This window comes from Cyprinus carpio, chromosome A7 (genome assembly GCF_018340385.1).
Source record: "Cyprinus carpio isolate SPL01 chromosome A7, ASM1834038v1, whole genome shotgun sequence".
NCBI lineage: Eukaryota > Metazoa > Chordata > Actinopteri > Cypriniformes > Cyprinidae > Cyprinus > Cyprinus carpio.
The window spans coordinates 43,779,351-43,787,981 of record NC_056578.1 but is presented as its reverse complement, the minus strand read 5'-3'; the positions used below and the strand labels follow the sequence as shown (position 1 = coordinate 43,787,981).

The 8,631-nt window shown below is 41.0% G+C and overlaps 3 pseudogenes; all 3 read right to left on the bottom strand.

Moving 5' to 3' along the window:
• Positions 1–490: 490 nt before the first annotated feature.
• LOC122145810 lies at positions 491–968 on the bottom strand (annotated as a pseudogene).
• A 548-nt stretch (positions 969–1,516) lies between these two features.
• Positions 1,517–1,915, bottom strand: LOC122145809 (annotated as a pseudogene).
• Positions 1,916–2,384: 469 nt separating this feature from the next.
• On the bottom strand, positions 2,385–3,015 carry LOC122145704 (annotated as a pseudogene).
• Between the last annotated feature and the right edge of the window lie 5,616 nt (positions 3,016–8,631).

Sequence of the window (8,631 nt, the reverse complement as noted above, 5' to 3'; positions counted from 1 at the left end):
TTTTCCGTTTTAATATTTGATAAAGTTAGGGGTTTTGAATTGTGGAATGGTTTATATCCATCTCTGAAAAAAAAAAAAAAACGCTATAAAAGTTGTATAAACAATCATTTGAATGCTGCCTGGTAATAGTGTATTTTGTCCATTTCTTTGGTTTTATATATGTTATTCTATTCTGTTTTCTACATCGTTTAGGTGGAGACTCTAAATAAGATGCTTTGACTTTAATATCATGGTTGTGTACAGCTGCAGGAACACATTAAAATAAACAGAGCTACAGATATCATCTCAAACATGAAATCAGTGCTTCTCAATCTGCCCATAATTAAACAATTTTAACGAAATTACGTATAATAAAACTAGAAGTAATATGACTGCATAATGACAAACGCATAAAATGTAGACCCAGACAGAACTATTTTCAAATCTACATGCAGTTTTATATTGAGTGTCTTTGAGTGGAAACGGTCTCTATTCAGTAATGTAGTGGTTCTTAAAAAGAGCCTTGTGGGGTTTGTACTGCGGCTGATGCAGCGGCGGGTTTAAGCGCGCTCTCTCCGCGGATGCGGCGCGCCAGCTGGATGTCTTTGGGCATGATGGTGACTCTCTTGGCGTGGATGGCGCACGAGTGTTGGCGTCCTCGAACAGACCGACCAGATAAGCCTCGCTGGACTCTGCAGGGCCAGCTGACGGCGGAGCTCTGGAAGCGCAGGTCCGTCTTGAAATCCTGAGCGATCTCTCTCGCACCAGACGCTGGGAAAGGCAGTTTGCGGATCAGCAGCTCGGTGGACTTCTGATAGCGGCGGATCTCTCGGAGAGCCACGGTCCCGGGCCTGTAACGATGGGGCTTGACGCCGCCGGTGGCTGGGGCGCTCTTCCGGGCGGCTTTTAGTAGTGAGCTGCTTCCTCGGGGCTTTACCACCGGTGGATTTACGAGCCGTCTGCTTGGTTCTTGCCATTGCTGAAATGGGTTCCTGTCTCTTCTGCCTGTTCGAGTAGAAAATACTGCTCCTGTGTTATGCGCCTGCATTTAAAGCCTCATACAGCCACAGCTTCTGGCGTCATAAAAGTGCAGAGGCTTGTGATTGACGATGTGTGACGTCTGCACATGACTGCTAACCAATGACTGCACACCTTTTTTTTTTTCAAACGGGGGGAAATGTTTTTTTCCCGCTCAAAATGCTTTGTTGTGTTTATTTATTTATGCACAAGCAAACACTCTACACTAATACACTCCTACAAGTTTCCCTACCAACATTGTGTGTAATGTAATCCCATTAAATATATTATTTTATTGATTAAATTTGTTAAATATGGTTATAATGGTAAAATAACTTCCAGTTGTTGATTATAATATTCGCTATTCAGGTTGTACAGGTATACTTATTTCGATAAAACTTTTATTATACAAGTGTATATTCGTTATATTAGTACACACACACACACACACTTATTAGAGATAAAATGGGCGGCTCTGAAAAGAGCCTTGCCTCTGCGGTAGAAACACGCTTGGATCTGTTTACTTGGCTTCGCGGGGTTTCTCGGTCTTCTTGGGCAGCAGCACGGCCTGATGTTGGGCAGCACGCCGCCCTGAGCGATGGTCACTGGCCCAGGAGTTTGCTGAGCTCCTCATCGTTGCGCACCGCCAGCTGCAGGTGACGGGGAATGATGCGGGTCTTCTTGTTGTCTCTCTGGCGGCGTTTCCAGCCAAATCCAGGATCTCAGCGGTCAGATAATCTTGAGGCACAGGGCCGCCAAGCATAGGACGGGAGATCCGGCACCGACGCGTCTCTGGAGTAGTGTCCCTTTGCGGAGGAGTCTTGTGAACCGGACCGACGGGGAACTGCAGCCCTGCTCGGGAGGATGCGAAGTCTTTGCTCTCGCTCTCGCCTTTGCCACCGGTTTGCCTCTCCGTCATTTGTTGGAGGGGTAAATACGTTCGATTTGTAAGCAGAGCAATAATGGATATGTGGAGGCACGACTTACGTATTTAAAAGAGGGCTGCCGGTCGCCCATTAGTTTAGAGTCTGTTAAGATTTTCAAACCAACGCTGAACTTCCCTCCACCACTCACCGACGAAGCAACGCCTCACAGCTGTGCGCGCGGATTGTGCAACTTTAAAGCAACAACACGACAGAGAAAACATAAGAAATTGTGTTACGGTGTAATTAAAGTATTTCAAAATTACAACATCTTTGTAGCTTTTCTAAATGTAGCCAATATGGGTAAAGCATTGTGACCAAGGTACCTCAGATATACAGTTCTAATAATTTCACCTTAAAAAATACTGTAAAGGCAGATACTAATAGAGTTTAGGTCTTTGTTTTAGAGTTTTGTGGGTGCGCTCTGAAAAGCAGAGCCGTTGGGGAATAAAAACAGTTGTTTTTTTACTTCTTGGGAGCTGCCGTTTTAGGCTTGGCAGCTTTAGGATTTGCTGTCTTGGGTTTGACAGTCTTGGCCTTTTTGGGGCTCTTGGCTGCGCGTTCTTAGGCGCTGCGGGCTTCTTTGCCTTCTTGGGGCTCTTCGTGGTCTTCTTAGCGGCTGCAGCGGCGGGTTTCTTGGCCTTCTTGGGGGATTTCTTAGCGGCGGGCTTCTTTGCCGCTGCGCTCTTGGGGCTTCTTGGCAGCAGCGGGTTTCTTTGGCCGCGGGCTTCTTCGCTTTAGGAGCTGCTTTCTTCGCCGGCTTCTTCTTGGTCTCGGTTGTGCTGCTTGTTGATCTTGAAGGATCCGGAGGCACCGGTTCCTTTCACCTGCACCAGGGCTCCTTTAGTCACCAGGCTCTTGATGGCGAGCTTGATGCGGGAGTTCTTCTTCTCCACGTCGTAGCCGCCGGCAGCGAGAGCTTTCTTCAGGGCGGCGAGAGGGACACACCGCTCCTCTCCTTCGATGCGGACACGGCTTTAACGATCAGATCACCGACAGCTGGACCCTGCTTTCTGGCTTTAGCAGCGGACTTCTTCGGAGGCAGCAGCCGGAGCGGGGCGGCTGGAGCTGCTGGGGCGGTTTCTGCTTCTGCCATAGTAACGGGTTTACAGTCGTCTAAACGCTTTGGTTTCAGTAATGAAAGACTGTCGGGCGGCGCTGTGCTCTTAAATAGGACATGAGAACCTTATAGACTCAACTTGATCGCTCTGCGACTGTGCTCCTCCAGAAGCGCCCCACTCTTGTGTTTTCTTCTCTTACATTTTGGGCAAAACTGGATGGTTGAAGTGGTTTAAGGTAGTAAAATTATAGTGAACACCAAGCAGAGATCTGCAGCTTTCTCTGGAGACTAAAAGACGCGATGAGGAAATGTTTATTTTGTCCCTGTCAGAACGAATCAAAGGCGAGCAGCAGCTACGGGGGAAAAGTCGCGTGTAAATTCGATGCCATGTTTTAGTGGAAAAGTTTGATAAAGACTGAAATCGTCATCTGTGTGTCCAGCAAACAGTTTGAAAGTCACTTTAGAGAGATGGACATCACCGAGGGACGTGAGGAGTGTTTCATACAGTCACTGTTTTGGTCTGTTTGAAGCACATACTGTAGACTTCATCCAGAGTCTCATGTCTGACCCTTATCTTCGATCATCAGATAATCTGTGGATTGTTATGTCGTTTAGATAAAATCACTTATTGTGATTTTTTTTTTTTTTATATTTTGATTAACAATACTTATTGTATTTTGATCAGCAATACTTATAATCCTATGGTATTACCCAGCGCTGGGCTGAATGCTTGGAAAAGCTGAAGAACACAGACTTCCCAAGATATATATATATATATATATGCATATATAAGAATGAGAGCAGCAAGTGTTTTGCACATCTTAACAATTAACTCTGATCTCTCTCTTGAACACTCTTATGCCGAGTTCATAACTGCACGATTTTAGCCCTGTTTTTGGCTCGCCGACAGGTTTTGAGAAATCGCAGACAAATGCCGAAATCACAGGCAGATCGGTGCTCGTTCACGCGAGTGACAATCACGCAGTGTGAATGAGCAAAGACGCGATCTGAGAGAATCGCAGACGAGTCCCGCTGACGCCCGTGAGATATTTGGCATGCTAAATATCTGGACTCAGAGCTGGGTAGATTACTCATGAATTGTGATCAGTTACTGATTACAGACTACATGACAAAATTTGTAGTCAGTAATATAATCTCTTAGATTACATTCATTTTGGTAACGTAATCTGATTACTTTTGGATTACATTAAGATTACATTTGTGTTAACCCTTATTTGATATCACATAACACTAACTAACACTAGCTTGCTCTATTCTTTTTCTATTCTATCTGTTTTATTTTTATTTATTATATTATTTAAAAGCCCTTGCTACGTGTACTGTGTTTAAGATAACTGAGTCTTGTTATAGCACTTGTATATCATTGCTCTTTTGTTGTTTTTGATTGCTTCTATTGTCCTCATTTGTAAGACGCTTTGGATAAAGTGTCTGCTAAATAACTAAATATAAATGTAATGTAATATATTGAATTAGCCTAATTAGTACTATTCTGACAGATGCAAAAAATATATATATATTCCAAAAATATATATTTTATTCACCAACAAGAGCCACAATTGCCTTCTTTTTCAAGTGCAATGTATGGAAAGTTAATAATTAAAAATTACTAACACTAATGTACCTTGCATTAGTGTTGTTAGTAACACTAATAAAACCCAAATCACATCTTATGATTTTAAAGCATATTTACTTAGAATTAAAGTAAATTTAGAAAACAGCTACATTACAAAAAACAAATATTGAAAAACATGAATTTCACAGCAATATCACTGCTTGCTCAAATATTTAATCTAAAAAAACCACTAGAAGTGTATATGACTGTATCATGAAAAAACATCAAACAATAGCTACATTGCAAACATGAATTTTGGAAAAAAAGTAAATTCCACACAAGCCAATGACAATTCAATTTAAGTCATTAAAATTAAAGACATTAAATACATTTAAGTGTGCATAGTAAAAAATGAGTTAAAGACAAACAATAACAAACATTACAAAAATAATAAATATTAAAGAACATGAAACTCACAATAACATTGCTAATATATATATATATATATATATATATATATATATATATATATATATATATATATATATATATATATATATATATATATATATTAAAGACCATTTCTAGGTCAAATATCTCAAAACAATTGAAGTGCATAAGGTAGTAACAATGAAGAAAAATCAACATTACAAAACATATTAAAGAACATGAAATTCCCAGCAATAACTTTGCTAGGTCAAAGATTTCCGTAGCAAATTAATCCTTGGTAGGCAGAGTTTACACTGAACAGTGACATTTCCCCCCGTGTCTTTCTTTAAAAATGAAATGATGTCAGTACATCCAGTGATTAAAGCAGTGGTTCCCAACCTTTTTCCTTGGCCCCCCCCCCCCCCCATGTTGTACATATTTAACAATCCGTGACCCCCCCCCCCCCCCATAGCATTTATATATATATATATATATATATTATATATATATATATATATATATATATATATCTATATATATATATATATATATATATATATATATATACTAATGCTATGCACATAAGCACCACACACACTGTATATATAGTACTAAATGTAGTTTTTTTTATGACTTTTATGATTTTTAATGACATTTTATTACATGAATACACAGGAAATGTTCCTTTCAACTTCAAATGTTTCCTTTTAGCCTAATATTTTCATTTTTACACAACTAGTAAAAACGCAGTAGTTTCTCTTTTTTTCAGGATTTTGTGTATAAACATAGAATACTGAATGTTATGAACGTAATGTTAAATATGAACGGTAGAATGCTGTATGTACTTGCATGCATGCACAGATCCTTATTTTTTTACAAGGCTAATCATAACGTCAGCATAAACACATAACGCTAATGTCCACCTTGGGCTTGCATGCCTTTCACTAGTGATGGAATGTCAGGTGTAATGCCAGTGACAGCCAGTCTAAAATCACTGTGGACTTCCAGTCTGTTGCGTGGTGACTTTGTTTTTTATAGCCACAAGGGCACTGAAGGCTGTCTCAGAGAGGTAGGTGGTACTGAAAGGAAGAATGATCTTTGTAATGGCATAGTTTGCGAGTTTAGGTGCGACAACAGGTCCCCTGGCTATCCAAAGCCTTTTGAATCCATTCTCCTGGAAGTACTTTTTTGACAGTGAATTAGTTTGTAATTCAGCGAGCTCATCTTCACAGCCAAGGTATTCCACATCTTCGAGCCTGGATGTGAAGGTATCCATAACCCACGACTCCTTGGATAATGCGTCAACATCCGCAAAGCGGGACTTTAATTCCTCCTGTAGCGCAGTCATGTGACGGCAAAACTCGGCGCGCAAAGATGCACTCACGGGACCCCCAGAATGTTGAAGCAGCATTGGAAAGTGTTGTAAATGCCCCTGTGACATTTTTCCCCAGCCCTGTACTCTAGCTTGCGCATAAAGCATCGATTGCTTCTTTGCACTCCAAGATGTTTGACTCAGACCCCCTGCAGTCGGGTCTTGTTTGTCTCATTATAAAGAGTGAATATGTCAGCAAGGTATGCGTTTTTGATCCAGAACCCATCAGTCAGCTGCTCCAATAGTGTGTTTTGATTTTCGCAGAAATTCCAGGATTTTATCCTGCCAGTTCTAGAAAGCGCGCAAGCACTTTGCCACGCGAAAGCCAGCGCACCTCCGTAGCAGTAGAGTTTGGTGCGCTTCATCCTCACACAGTTGTGCAAATAATCTCTGGTTGGTAGGGCGAGCTTTAATGAAGTTTACGACTTTTACAACTGTTGCCAGTGTGTCACCAAGGTCTCTGGACTGTTTTTTACTGCGCGATGCCTGGCGATGTATCATACAGTGGAAAATTACACAGTATGGAGCCTTTCCATTAAATTGCTGTTAAATCCCTTATTTCTACCCATCATCGCGGCAGCTCCTTCCGTGCAGCAAGCGAACGAAATTTGTGTAGGGCAGATTGTACGATGTGAGGTATGAATCACAGCCAGTAAAATATCCTGACCTGTAGTTGTTGTGGGTAAACTGGCAGACATAAGTATGTCCCGTTGCAACTCATCTCCGTCCACATACTGTACATATACGATAAGCACAGACTCTCCCGCGGCTGTGGTCGTTTCATCAATCCAGCTGTATAGCAAATTGGGAGTTCTCTAAGCTTTTCGTGCAACTGTTTTTTGCAGTTTTCTGCCATTTTATCAATTCTGTCTTTAACAGTGTTGTTAGAGAGTGGGACAGACCTTAACCTTTTCAGCTGCTTGCGGGCACATAGTCCCCCTCCACTATTTTAATGCAGGCGGGTTTGATTAACTCCTCTCCAATATTATGCGGGCTTTTTGCCTTGGCAGTCAACAGCGAACACTCAAAGGAGACTTTAGTAGCCTTCTGTAAATCACTACCTGCTCTTTTCGAATACTTTTCTGATATCTGTCCATCTTTTTGACAGAGCCATCTCTTTTTTTCTCGCTAAGAATTCCTTATCTTTGCCGATTGTCTCTGGATGTTTGGTTTCCTGGTGTCTTTTCATCTTGCTTGGTTTCATGCTGTCGTTTGCCAGTTTTTCACTTTGTCATAGTGTCTTAACTTTTTCCTTTTCTTGGCCTTCAATAAAACCAAAATTTATGTAGGTTTTGTCATAGTGTCTTAACTTTTTCTTCGCCTCTGATGAAGAATCACCGCATTTACGTTTCTCTGCCATTTTCCTTTTGTTTTTGCCGTTACGGTGACGGTATGCGCGCAAAATTTTAATAATTATTTTATATAAGAGATCATTTTTGACTGTCTTATCTTGGCATTGTAAGCATATGATTTTTAAAAAAAACTTTGAAAAAATATTTTTATATAAAATTATTAGTGCATCTTTATTCCTATTACATCTAATTACAGTACTTCTCCTTTCACTTATGCATCTTTATTCACCTCAAAGCATATCCGCTACCGCGCCCCCCCTGTGAACTCTGGCGCCCCCCTAAGGGGAAACATATAAACGTTAAAAAAAATTAGGAAAATCAATGCATTTTGAACGACGTAGTACCATTGTGTAAATAATATGTAATCATGTAATCCATAAAAAAGTAACTGTAGTCTGATTACGAGTATTTTAAAAAGTAGTTTACTCTAATTACAAGTACTTGAGTTTTTTGGAATCTGATTACGTATATCCAGATTACATGTAATCTGTTACTACCCAGCTCTGTCTGGACCTGTCAGCGATTCAAAATCCTGCTGTGTGAAGTGTTCAGACTGAAAACTACATCAGCGATGACCGACAGCCAATGAGAGAGCAAGATACAGAGCAGCGGGGAGGAGTTATAGACCACAATATCAGCAAGCATGGCTTCGTTTCTTTTTCTTGTTTTCGCTGCAATTCAGCGCACAGGCTATTCGTATTACAAGCTTCTTGAGGGCTACCATTTTTAATAATAATCCCAGTCTCACGTGAGAACTTCGGTCTTGCACGCGTGATATCGCGTTGTTTCCTGTCACATCTCGTGTGTGTTTGGTTGTGAAACGTAGTTTGCGTGCCAGACAGAGTTGTCGGCAATTTTTCCTATTGTAAAAGTCATGCAGTGTGAAACCGAATCCATTGTGCAGTGTGAACCACAGCAGTGACTGA